General features: G+C 37.9%; 1 protein-coding gene and 1 pseudogene across 8 annotated transcripts in view; one reads left to right on the top strand and one right to left on the bottom strand.

The window, feature by feature from the left end:
• Positions 1 to 14,429, top strand: part of Smyd3 (SET and MYND domain containing 3) — an 877,202-nt gene that overhangs the window by 62,422 nt on the left and 800,351 nt on the right. The gene's annotated exons all lie outside the window — the stretch shown is intronic.
• LOC101722223 (uncharacterized) lies at positions 5,140 to 6,006 on the bottom strand (annotated as a pseudogene).

Below are 14,429 nucleotides of genomic sequence, written 5' to 3'. Positions count from 1 at the left end.
GTGGCCCAACTATCTTTTGGAGTTATTGGAGGGTAGGCAGTATCACCATCTGGTTGGTAGGCCTAGGTTTGTCAAGTAGCTGCCTACTTTGGGTGGGCAGGATCTCAAGCTGGTGCATGCATTTAGGAGTGTGGGTGGGGAGGGCTATTTCTCCTGGGCAGTGCAGCCCCCATACTGGTCTCACAGTCTGTGAGGCTTGTAGGCTTCTGCACTGACAAATGCTTCTGGCCTCTGGGGTGTGAGTGGGAATTGCTTGGGGCCTCATGCTTACATTTTCCCTGTAGAGTGAACTTCCTCTTGGTTTAGGGCTGACTTTAAGAGAGGTGGTGATAGATGCTGTGTGTTTAGTTCTCTTCCTTTTAAGGTCACTGTGTTCTTGTATTTCTTTGTTGTGTAATGGCTCTGCTACTTGCTAATCTCCATTTCACTCTGGTGCTCTGCCTCAAACACCAGTGAACACCAGTCTGTCTGTCTGTTACAGTCTCTCCTCTCCCTCCCCTCCCCTCCTGTCCCCTTTCTTTTTTTGTAGAGGAAGCACCCAGGGTAAATTTAGTCAGCCACCTACTTTTGTTGTGCTCAATATGTGGAGCAGCACATACTAGGTGATCAGAAAATATTCTTGTTCACTAATTGAGTGTATCATAATGTCCACTACCTGATGAAGATTGACAGCTTTTACACTTGAGAATAATCGTGTTTGAATTAATTTCCCTTGAAATGAAATAGACTAGGTCCTAGACACTTGGAAAATCTAAGAAATACTAGGAAATACCCTGACCTTTCAGTGTTTGATGTATTCTTACATTCTTTTGAACTTGTGTTTTTCTCAGAAGTGCCTTAAACAATTTAGGGACGTGCAGAACACAGTTGCCTTCTCCTTCATGTTTTTTCCCCCCTCTAGGCTAACTTGCTGTCGGCTTGTAGTGGATCGGTTAACCTGATGATGATGGGTTTAACCTGGTTAATGTTCATTAAAAATATAGTAGAAACTTATTAAAATTGTACTTAGCTAATTAAGAGTATATTTATAGGGCCAGGGATTTAGCTCAGTGGTTTCACCACCTGTTGCGCAAGCACAAGGACCCGAGTTCGATCCCTGGTACCAAAAAAAAAAAAAAAAAAGAGTTTATAATAATTCTAACATGCTGGTTTGAAGTTTCTTTGTACTGTTGAAGGCAAACAGAAAGGATTTGCTGAGCTAATTAAAACTATAAACAAGAAGAGATGTTTTAATCTATTGGAGGCAAACCAACTGTTTTCAAGCACTTATAAAATCAATAGAAACTAGGGATATGCCAATTAAAATTATTTTTCTTTTAAATAAAGCACTAATGGATTCCCTGAGGCTTTCTTCCTTGGCATAGTTTGAGGTTATTAGAAAATAGGGACCTACTGATATTTTTCAAATTCTTTGTTCATGATTTACATCAGGATAATATGTACATGTTAGCTGGTTACAAGTGATGCGCTTGTAATCCCAGCTACTTAGGAGGATTGGAAGTTAGACAGCTTGGACAACTTAGTAAGGGCTTGCCTTAAAAAAGGGATAGGGATGTAGCTCAGTGGTCAAGCACTGTCTAGCATGCATGAGGACTTTGGGCTCAATCCTAAGTACCACTAAAAAAATAAAGGATGTACATGTTACATTACTATCCAATACAACATACATAACTGAAACAAATTGTAGAAAGCAATATTTAACCTTGTTGCTTGTGATGTATTTTTATTCTCTTATATTTCTAACATTAAAAAATGCTTCCTGGAACCCACTAACTTGGTTTTTTTTTTTTTCCAGTACTGGGGATCGAACTCAGAAACTTGCACTGGTGAGGCAGGCGCGGCGCCACTGAGCTAAATCCCCAGCCCCATCTTGTTTGTTTGTCTTTTCAGTACCAGGAATCAAACTTGGGACCTTGCGGTTGCTCAGCATGATTTTACAAATTGATCCAGATCCACAGTTAGAAAAAAATACCACATCTGAAAATGAGCTTTAGTTATTAATTTTTCTTTTGCCAAGTGTCACTGGCATTGAGTAGATCTTCAGTAGATGTTAAATGAGTGAATTGGTAGTTGGAAAGAGGAGTCAGAAGTAAAATAGGAGTTATAAGAGCAGATTTTTTTTGACAGTTAAGTTCTTGAGTGTGGTAACTTTGACAACTTTTTTGGGGGAGGATTTGTGTATTTATTGTAAAAACCAGTGTTAGCTAGCTCAAGCAAGTAAGAGTATATTAAAAGAACTAGGTGTCTCACAGAACTGAAGGATAAGTGTGCATCTTGCACTTGGGAAATGATTGATACTAGTTACTGGGAAACCTTAAAGACCCCAAACATATCAGTGAGTTTTTAGGTGTCTGTTTATCTCTACTTGGCTGCTGCTTTTATTATCCCCTGACAAAGGACCTTCTCCCAGTACACCCAACAAATAATTTATTTCCAAGGCTCTTGATTTTCTAATATTTCAGGTCCAGCTTTTAATATTACATGTGACTTGTAGGTAGTAGAATAAATTTTTTGGTATTTGCTGTATGCTAAGTGTTAGTAGTCTTAATCTTATTTTAAAAATCCAGTGTTTCTAATGGGCTTTACTTTATCTTTTGTGTCCCAAAAATGCACATCAAGCGAAGGTTTGTGCCTTACAATAATTGCTTGCAAAAGTGTTAATTCATCACACTTTTGCAGCACACATTCTTGGCAGTAGTTTAGGCTGCAGGATGGCTGCAGAGATGAATGTAATGTATTTAGAATGACTTTGCCCCTCTGGTCGTAGCCTTGTTGGAGGACACGTACTGGGTCTTGCACAGATGAACGGTGTTCATGATGTTAATTGAAAATTAAATCTACATTTTTGCCACACCTCAGTTTCATCTCTGCTTGTCTTGTTTGCTTCTTATTTTACCTCTCTTTCTCATCCAGGATGAAGATCTCAATACTTTGCCTTTTGAGCTTTCTTCACTTTTTTGGATCAGTATCTGTATTCTACAAGTAGACTTATGTCTTTTTTCTAATCTCAGTGCTTATTAGTTTGACCCAGGGTGTTTACAGTGGGAGTGATTTCATCAGGGAAGTCTTTATTAGGCATGGCTTGGCATCCTAAGTGTCTTTTCAACCCAAGCCAGAAAAACAAGAGCACTAGACCAGAACATATAGTTCCCATCTTTTGGAAATGCACAGAATTATAGAGGCAATAAAGTCACACATGTTTTTAATACACCATGATAACTGTCATGATTCAAGTTTGAACGAAATACTATACGAATATTTATGCCAGTGTCTGTCACATAGTAGGGCCTCCAGAAAAACCTTTTGGAAAGAATCAGTAAACAAATGGCAGTGTCCATCTTTTATGGGTGGGAATAGTCTCCCTGAAGAAGTAATATTGAGCTGGTTTTTGCAGGATCTGTAATTTTGGAATGGTGGGGAGCGATGGATTGGGCATTTTTCCTGTAAGAACAGCTTGTATATAAGAAATAAGCTGTGGACTGATGGAGAGCATTTGAATGTGAGTGTGGTGTTGATTACTTGGGAGAATACTTAAAAGGATTGGTGAGAGCCAACTTGAAAAGGGTTGTAGAAGTCATGGTAGAGAATTTAGATTTCATTCTGTAAGAGCTACATGAGAGTTTCTAATGGAGGAGTAGAGGGAAGTGATTTGCTCCTTTAAAAGGTAATTATGGTTGGTGTTACCTTGAAGTGACAGAGATAGTCAATGTGGACATGAATTAAGATATTATTTTTTTCTTCATTTTGTTTTTATTATAGCATGTTTGCTTAATTTACAGCAAGCAGAAAATAAGCTGGGTCTTGTTTTGATCCAAACATTGATGTTTTAAAGGTTGTACACAATATTTGTTAAAAAGAACATAAAAAATACCTTTTTAGAAGCTTCTATAAGAAACCAAAGTTTAACCCCACAACTTTCCTCTTTGCTAGAACTGCAACTACTGCTACAGTTTTAAATAGACTTTTTGTTGTTTAAACTATATATCCAGGAAAATCTAAAAAAATTAAAGAAACATGCATATAAATGATTGCATAGTGGAACATGAACATTAACTGCAAACAGTAAAGAAATGAAAGTTAGAAATAATGTCAAATATACAATGGTTGTAGAATCAATCCTTTAAACACATTCCACAACAGTATTTTAAAACCATCTTTTTATCTTTACAGGCAAGGCCTAGATTTCTAAAACCAAAATTGAAAAGAAAAAAATTCTCTAAAAGAAATCATTTCCCTACAATATTTCTTTCTTGTATCTGCAAGCAAGCATTCTGAGATTTTAAAAGATGCTAGTTTTTATTTTGAAATGAGACTGGACATTTCAAGTCATTTTTTATTGCCTCCAAACGATCATCCAGAGATACTAGAAATTATAAATAGTTGAGGGTATTAATTCCTCATTTTTAGTTAGGTACTATAATGATAATCAAAAACTCAAGAGATGTGGCTCTTCCTTAAACTAATCCTGTTTTCCAAAATTAACTTCCCTGAAACAGTTTACTTCTAACAGCAGTAAGAAAACTAAGCAACAATGGTCAACATCTCTCCTTACATTTTAGAATAACTACTAAGAACATACTTTCCTCCTTAAAATTATTTCTGCCATCATTGACCTGCTCAAATTTTCAGGGGAGCTTTTCTGATGTGTTTATGTTCCAAATATTCATAGCAACCAGAAAAAAAGCATCACTGCCCAAGACAGTGGGGCTAACTACTCCACACCGCATCATAAATGAGCTATTGTCTGGGCCTACCCACCTTGAAAGACATAAAGGTCCACCCTGAACCTAAATGTATCTGAGCAGTCAGTGTTGTACTGTGGCTACAACTTCACTTTTGTATCATTCTATCTTGTTAGCAAACTACATTTCTAGGTTAATAGTTCTAACAAATACGAATATGAAAGTTTATTTTTAATAAGACAGTGTTGCAAATTATGGTCAACCGATTAACATCTTTTCACCAAATACTTCAAGCATAAAAAGTGAGAATCTTTACAAAAGTATATAGAGATACCCTATATTGGTGGCTGCCCATAACATTAAACAAACTGGATTCTTAAAAGTGTCTTCTCAACAGCATATCATTTTCATTATAACCATTGCCTGGTACAGGGAAAACTAAAGTGTTTATGCAACATTGTAATCCTGATAATTTAAGTATACCAATCTATGAGTAAATGAATGATACATGCCTAAAATTTATCATGGTTTATACTATCAGTGGCCACTGGACTTAAGACTAGTCCAAGACCTTGATCTAGATTTTGACCTAGACCTAGACTGTGATCATGACTGAGAGGATTTGGATCTAGGTGGTTCTTTTTTCCTTGATTCCTTTTCATACCTTGAGCCAGACTTACAATCTGTTTTTAAATCTGTTTTAGAGGTGCCTCTAGTTTTGTTGTGAGATGCAGACCTAGAACGTGATTTAGCCTTCATTTCTTTCTAGGGCTAGGACTTGGACCATGATCTTGAATTGGATTTAGATCTTGAAAAAGATCGATTTCGGTGTTTGAATCTATCATTGTTGGAATGGCTTCTGCTACACCGTGATCTTCCAGTTGGTCTATTTCTAGGACTATAAGATCTTCTATAGTTGTAATCAAAAGACCGACTTCTTGATCTCCTTTTGTAACTCCGGCTCCTTAGAACGGCTGTATCTGACATAATCACCATAACTTGAAGAACCATACACATTCCTTCCTTCCTTGGCTTTCATTTGAGTTAGTGTTTTCCAGTCCCCCTGTGCGAACTGTATTTCAATCTGACTTCCACAAATCCATTTTCTCTCCAAATTATGTAAAGTATCTTCAGTGTCATGAACATCCTCAAATTGAACCTAGGCAAATCCTCTTGGATGACGAGTGTAGAAATCAAGTGGAACATACACATCAACTATAGGACCATCGTGGCCAAATTCATGCTATAAATCTTCAGACCTAGTGTCATCGGCCACATTCCTGACGAACAGAGACGTGTTCGGGGGCCGCAGGTAGCAGGACATGACAGTGGTGACAGTCTCCGTCTGGAGCACTGACGAGCTCAGCAAACAGTCTGTGACTACAGCAGTGGCACCTCAGACACACAACCAATATATTATTTTAAAAGTCCAGGCAAGAAATGATTGATAATTCCATCTAAGGCTACAGCAGTGAGAAATTAAAGTTGATCTGCTTTATGGAGGAGACTGTTTCATCCAACGTAGGGCCGGATTTAAATCAGCTTGGTCTATTCAGTGTACCTGGGTAGAGGTCAGTAAAGGTAAATCCTGGGTACACCTTCCACATCCCCCTGTGTCCTCCTTCATGATTCTGATCCTGTGTCTGTTAGCTGTGCCTCCAGTTTTCCAATCTTGCAATTATTTTTTAGATCTGACTGCACAAATTTGGTTTGCCATTTTGGCTTTTGACTCTCACTCACCCTCTGTGCCACCCATTTGTGGGTGTGTGGATACTAAAAGAAACAAGCAAAAACAACAAAGAAGCAGTCTCACTGGGAAAATGTCAGTCACAAGCACAGGTGAGAAGTGCTTTAATGGAGGCTCCTAATGGACAGAACACTGGAACCTAGGAGAAGGGACAACCACATGTTCCTCAGGTCAGAATGGGAAAAACATCTTGGTGTTGGTGGATGTGTCACAGAGGAGAGTACTCTAAAGTGCCCTATGAAGAGTTAAGGCGGGACTGAGCAGGGGATGGTGGGCATCTACAACAGCAGTGGGTCTCAGCCTTGGCTATCTTTATCTTAGGGAAAATACACACCACCATTGCCACCATCAGCACCACCATGCCTTGGTTCTAGTCATACAGATTCTCTTCTAATTTGAGACAGGGAACCAGCTTGATAGGTTTTAAAAGGGACTGAAGTAAAGCTAAAGTGCAGTCAGGGGTGACAATCAGTGTGATTCAGAAAAGAGGTTTTCCTGGAGAAGGTAGAGGCTTAGGTAACTGGTGATAGCTGAAGCCTTAGATGTAGGTCAGTTTGGGGACAGGCAGAGTGAGAACTCTGTAGCAGAGACAAAAGCCTTAGGGAACACCAACATTGTGGCACGTAATAAAGAGGCGTCAGCAAAGGAGAATCTGTAAACATAATTCCTAACTTCTAATTGCATCCTGTTTTTTTTTTTTTGAAACAGGGTCTCGCTATGTAGCCCAGGCTGGCCTTGAACTTGCAGCTATCCTCCTGTCTCAGCCTCTGTTGGGTTTCTGCAATTTTAACAATTGTATGCCTATGTGTAGATTTTTTTTTTTTGATCAAGGCTAGTTGGAGTCCTATATGCCTCACTTATCTGCATGTCAAGTTCTTTTCCCCTGCTTGGGAAGTTTTCTGCCATCACTTCTGTGAACAGTTTTTTTTTCTTTTTTGTCATCTGCACTCTCTCCTGTTGACTCCAATCACTCTTATGTTATTCTTCTTTGCATCATCTAGCAGCTGCTGGATTGATTTCTCATGGTCCCTTATAATTTTTAAGCAATTCTTCTTTTCCTAGTCATTAATTGCAATCTTATCTTCTATATCTGAAATTCTGTCCTCACATTGGCTCATTCTGCTGTGTAGACTTTCAATGGAGTTTTTAATCTCCTGGAAATCTGTTTGCATCTGTTTATGGATTCCATTTGTTTCCTATGTTGGAATTCCATCATGTTCTTCAGCTTCTCTTAGATTTATTAATCATGTCTTGCACTATGAGCACAATCTCTGCTGTTATCTGAGAAATGATTTCTGATTTCATTTTTTCCAGATCCTCTTTTGTTGCCAATTCAGGGTGTCCAGGTGGTTGAGTATCAGAGTGTTCCATTTCATTTCCCTTTGTGGTTGCTTTAGGTGATCTGGAAGTCTGGTTTTAAGACTTGTTTACCTGTCTTCTCATTTTTAAAGGTGGGGGGCAGGGTGTGTGTGTGTGCTGTTGGCGCCCACAGAGCTCACCTCCTCTGTGCTGGGAGCAGTGGTACAGCGGCCCAGAAGCCCTTTCCTCTGCGCTGGGAGTGGTGGTACTCTGCCTCAGCCTCCTTAGTGCTGGGATTACAGGCATGCACCATCACACCAGGCTTTTAATTTAGGTTATTAATATATATTTTGAAGGATTTTTACCTCATAACCCAGAGCTGATTGTATATCAGGATATACCTTAAATGGCTGATTCATATATATGTTGGTGAATGACAAACATACTGCCGATATTAATCTTTTTATCCTTGATGTAGAAAAACATGACCTTTAATTCTTATCAGGAACAAATACCCACATCTTCCACCATGTTTATTTACAAAAAAAATACATGAAAGAAACAATTTTCAAGAATCTATTTTATTTGCTGAATTCAAAGTCACCTGTCACTTTTGCCATAAATTCTTTGAGGCATGAAATAGCCTGCCAGTTGTCTATTGCTCTCAAAGTTAATGAATGATTATCATTTTATCATGGGTAATAACCTAGCTGCACACTGTAAAGAAGGAGTTCTATCACTTCCTACCATTTTTGCCTCAAGGCAGTATCTGTCTTTTCTATCCTATGTGCCTTTTCTACGGCATTTGGAGGCTCAGTGCCTGTAAAGCTTTTAAAGGACCACATTTCTTACTTGGAAACCTCTTAACATTTAGTAATAGCTCAGTGAAATATTAGCTGGTTATATCTTGCTTTATGTAATACATTATGTGTAAGTATAATTTCTTGATGTAAAATTCTAAATAAAATGTCTGCATGTACATTGGGTGAATATAGTTTTAATTTTAGAGATATTTAATTCCTATTTCCAATTCATACTCCATTCAGCTCTTACAAGTAAAGTGTGGAAGTTTTCAAGCTTTTTTAGCCTCTTGGGAAGGTAGGTAGTGATTGGAAAAACAGGACTGTTTCAAGGAATCTTACTTTTAAAGTCGTCACACCCCCCCCCCCCCCCCCGCAACAGAGAGATCGCCTTTGTAACACGAACTCTTCCAGATTACAGACTTGTCCTTGGTCGTATCTTTAATTGCAACAAACAGCAGACAGGTCAATGTCTTATTCAATTTGAATTTCAGGCAGCGGGCACATATCATAACTCAGTAACAACTTATGAAGTTAATGTAAGCCATCACCCTACTCTTTTCGGCTGTAAATTTGTTAAGTTGTAGAGTGTTTTATCTTAGGGATAAAAAGACACTGATTTAACCCCATACATGACTTTTATAGCACTACAGAGATGACTTCACATCTACATACGTGTATTCTTAGTCACAACCTTAATTTTAGTCCCAGTTCTTTTTTTTTTTTAGTACCAGGGATTGACCTTGGGACCTTACGCTTTCAAGGCAGGCGGTGGAACTACTGAGCTAAATTCCCGGCCCAGTTCTTTTCATTTTGTAAGAATTTCCCCCAGAGCTTAATTCCAGAACTGGGCTTTATGTAAGAATTGAGTATTGTTGTTTCATTGTGGCTCATTGAATAAGAGCATGGCAGCACAGTAGCTTGTGCCTAGTAGTGGTTAAATTAATTAGTGAATATGTTTTAATAAAGTAAAATAAACATTGGGATTTCTTTGGGGCTTTAGTGTGGTGTTAGTAATTTTTCATCAGTTATTATCATTGCTGTAGATACTTACCTGTGTACATTTAAAGGCTACCAAGAATTCTGATCTGATTAATTCTTAGATTCTTATTCTAAAATATATATGGAAATTGAGAGAATTCTTTTGTTAAAGTTTGGCTTATTCATTTTTTTCATATACCTGTATTACTTTGTGCTCTCTGCACATGTTTTTTTCTCCAAGCACTTAAGAAATATTCCTCTTGGCCCAGGGATTTAGCTCAGTGGTTCCGCCGCCTGCCTCAGAAGTGCAAGGTCCTGAGTTCGATCCCTGGTACCACAAAAACAAAGACAAGAAATATTCCTCTTGATGGACCCATCTCTTACTTTTATTATAACTGGTACACAGTTTTGCATGTAGTAGGACCTCTGTGAATAATTGTTGACTGGTTGCTTAGCTTACTGATTAGTTATGGGGCCAGTGGTGACCGTGAAAAAACCACTTTTTCCCCACATCTCAGTGAATAACAGTTTTCTAATGGATGCATATCTGAATGATAAAACTATTTTCTAGTGAGAATCTGAGTTTTCCTTGTTAGTTCATTTCATAGTTTAATGATCCTACTTTTAGGGAGGCATTTCTCTGTTTAGTCAGTATTTCTCTTTTGTGCAGTGTGAGCAGTTTCCTCACATCTGACCTACTGTGACTCAGTGGCCTTTGAAACAGCTGTTTTCATGTAGGCAGTGTCTGCTTAACTCGAGTCAAGGCTTCAGTGGACTAGGAGAGCCACCTGTTCTGTCAGACCCCCCCTCTTGTCCCTGGTCTGATGCAGTTGGAGCTATTTAGTAACAGTAGCAACACAACAGAGGGTTACCAACACTTTTGCAGAAAAGCTGCTGTTTTGTCTCCACACTCTTGGGCTGGTGACACAAGGTTCCCCTGAAAGATTGGCCTAAATCGGTTAGTTGACAAGACTCACACATTTTCCAGTGTGTTCCCTGGAACCAGGTAGGTGGGAGAGGGCTGGGCCTTTTTACGGTTGTTTGCTTCCTATTCTGGTAACTTACGTGTCTGAGGGCGATTTTGAGCCAAGTCTACACCATCTGAATATCTCTTTTTCTGTAATTTGGAGTTTATATTTACCAAGTAAATATGTTGTAAATTTTTATTCGAGTAGGAACTGTTGAGTTATTTCAACTTTTTTTTCCTCTAGTGAAAATGGTGTTTTTAACAATGTATTTTCTATTTTCATTGTTATACATAGAAATACTATTCTTTTTTTTTTTTTTACACGATACCGTCATTAGCCAATGTATTGCATCCTCATTTCTAACAGTATTTCACCTTTTTCTCCCTGTGGGTTTTACAGACACAGCCATACTGTCTGCACGTATAGATTCTTTTGCCTCCTTATGGAAGTTTCAGAGAGCACAGGGTGAAAGTGAAAGCATGGGCTCTGGAACCATCCCTGCCTCCCTTTCAGCCCGTGTCTACCACCTTGCCAGCTGTGTGACTTTGGGCAAGTTACTATGATTGTACTCTCTGTGTCTCCGTCTCCTCATCTGTGGGGTGATACTGCTACCTCATATGGTTGTTGAGAAGATTGTATGAATGAAATGATTTCATATTTGTAAGGCATTTAACACAGTGTCGGACACATAGTAAGTGCCATAAAAATATTTGATACATAAAAAGCATTTGCTTTCCCTTGGATTTGCTAGTACTTCTAGATCATTGGGTGGTAGGCTTAATTCCTTCTGGACTTAACAAATAATTCTGTTTCCTTGGTTTGCTGTTTCAAGTAAAACATGAGAAAACATGAGATGAACTGATATCAAATTTTGTATTTTTCAGTGATGCTAGATGAATAGTTATCTCTTCTATTTTGCTCAGGATTATAAGTGTGAACTGGTTTTAAAATTTTGTTGTGTGTCTTTTAGCATCTGCTGAGGTAGCCACATAGTATAACTTTTTTGAGTCATTATTATAGAGTTATTAGATTTATTTATGAATAGCTTTCCTGATATTGAACTGTCTTTGCATCACTGGAACACTCTGTGCCTTTAGCTTATCCTTTCCTTAGTGCATTCTGGTTTCTCTTTGGCATTAAGTTTTTCATTAAAAGTTCTAGATGAGATTTACTGGTTTGAATGCATATGCAATATATATATGCATATGTAATATATATGCATATGTAATATATATTCATATTATATATATACATATATATATGTATATATATATATAATGCAGTGCTGGGGATTGAACCTAATGCCTTGTAGATGGTAAGCAAGCACTCTATTACTGAGCTGCACCACTGTCTCCAACTTCTGTTTTCCACTATTTCTTTAAAAAATTTTTTTTGTGGTGCTGAGGGTAGAACCCAGGGCCTTGAGCATGCTAGGCAAGTGCTGTACCATTGAGCTACATCACCAGCCCTGCTCGTAGTTTTCGGTGTATTCTTTCAGGTTTTCATGTCAGTGTGTCAGTTTTCCAGTTTTCTTTATATGCTAGCAGGGTTAAATTATATTTTATCTATTCTTTTAGAGACTGAATGTTAAGTTAGAATTTTGAACTGAGCAATTTAATTCAGTGACCTTAAATGTATAGATGAAAAGAGTGTGGCTTGTTCACAGTTTCTTATAGTGGCAACTACTTGAGGGTGAGGAGTTGTGGTTATCCTCTGGAGGTGAACATTTTGATGTTCAGTAACACTTTTGATATTTTTGATGTATTTTTTTAAGTGTGGGTTTTACTTATAACATCTAAACTCAGAGTAAAACATTTTACTAGATTTTATTTCTAAAGCAGTTTTAGATACATAGCAAACTTGAGAGAAAAGACTTTTCATATACTCCCCTTCTCCCACATATTCACAGTCTACTTCACTATCTACACCCCACCTCAGAGTGGTACATTTTTACAGTTCATGAACCCACAAGTCACATTGTTATTATCCAAAGTCCATAGTTTACATAATTATGTGGGTTTTGATAAGTGTATCATTGCTCTAAAAATTCCCTACTCTTTGCCTATTTATTCCTCCCTCCCTGTAAATCCTGACACCTACTGAGCTTTTTATTGTCTTCATAGTTTTGCCTTTTCCTAAATGTCATATACAGTAAAACCTTGGTTTGTGAGCATAATTTGTTTCAGAAACATGCTTCTAATCCAAAGCAGTTGTATATCAAAGTGAATTTCCCATAAGAAACTCAGATGATTGTCTCTACAGCCCAAAAATATGCATATAAAAATTATTACAATAATGTAATATAGTACAAAGTAATAAAATACAAATAAAAGAAAAATAAACAAATTACCCTGCACCTACTTTGAAAACCTTCAGTGGCTTATGTGAGGGAGGCAAGAGAAAGGAGGGTCACTTTGTTGTTATCACTAACAGAATCCCTGCTATTCAATGGAATCTTTTTCTTTGCATGGGACTTTAATGAGGAACCTATCCAGTGACGTTTGGCTTTGTTTCCTTTTGAGGATTTTGCAGAAATGTGACATTACATTGTCATTAGATTCATTGATCGCATTGCTACAGCTTTATTGGGGTGTCGCTTTTCTATGAAATTTTGCACCATTTCCCACAATCCTGCAGGGAGGGAGTGAGAGAGGGAGACGTAGAAATTGACAGAGATAGGGGCTGGGGATTTAGCTCAGTAGTTCCGCCACCTGCCTCACAAATGCAAGGACCTGAGTTCGATCCCCGGCACCAAAAAATAAAAAAAATAAAGATAAATAAAAGTTAAAAAAAAGAAATTAACAGAGATATTTTGGGGGGTGAGGGACACAGGAGGGGGGGAGACACAAGTTGTGATCATGTGACATTTGGCGTCACATATTACTTGTACTGCAAGACATCCCTCATTAAGTTAGAATTTGTTAGAAATGTTTGCTTGTGTGTGGAACACTCACAAAACAAGTTACTTACAATCCAAGGTTTTACTGTATTTGGAAATGTACATTATAGATCCCTTTCAAATTCACTTCTTTTGCTTAATAGTATGCAGTTCTTTTCAGTGCTGAATAATATTCCATTGACTGCATATTATTATTGCTCTTGAATGGCTGAATAATTTCCCTGAATCTTGTCTGTGAGCCAATAAATGCTTATTGTAAGACAGCAAAGCACTCTCCTTGGCTCTAGGAATACAGTACTGATCACAGCTGACAAGACCTGTATCTGATCTTGTACAACCTGGCATATTCCAGAGCTCAATAGATAGCTGGTGATTGTGGTTGAAATTTATTTGCTCTTGGCCCATCAACCCATTTGGAGATTCTTTGTCTTCTTGAGGAAATTCCAAATGTGGTAATATGCACTTACTTCCACTAGGTGGTGGTAAGGTCATGTGTACCAAATAGTTGGCAAAGTAATTAAATCACTAATTGTTTGCTTATAAACACAGTTCTTTTTAAAGTTAAATTTAAATGTTTATATTAATTCACTAGAATGCACTAATTAATTAAAATGGGAACTTTTAAACACATCCTTCAGAGTAAATCCCAGTACATATAATTTCTCAACTTTGCTTTCCTTTGTTTAATAATGAAGCATTTTTAAAGATCCTGCTACCTAGTGGGCCTTGTCCTGGTGTTGAGGATTTAAGAGTTAAATATGAGATGTTATAATTCAATGAGGGAGACAAACATGAAAAGAGATCAATTACATACAGTGTCCTCTGTGTACCATTGTTTTTTTTTTTTTTTTTTTGGTATCAGGGATCAAACTTGGGTCCTTCTGCTTTTGAGGCAGGTGGCGGAACCACTGAGCTAAATCCCTGGCCCACCATTCAGTGAGGTTTGACAGAGAACACCCGTGTAACCCAAATCCCCTTTAAGCTATAGATCATTACCATCTCGTGGTGACCATGTGCTGGCTGAGTAACTAGAGGAAGCCAGCTGAAGGAAGA

This window comes from Heterocephalus glaber, unplaced genomic scaffold, assembly GCF_053883595.1.
Source record: "Heterocephalus glaber isolate CG9 unplaced genomic scaffold, H.glaber_assembly_v1.0 deba00001600, whole genome shotgun sequence".
Classification (NCBI taxonomy): Eukaryota; Metazoa; Chordata; class Mammalia; order Rodentia; family Bathyergidae; genus Heterocephalus; species Heterocephalus glaber.
The sequence above is the reverse complement of the archived record's forward strand: the minus strand, read 5'-3'. Positions and strand labels throughout refer to the sequence as shown.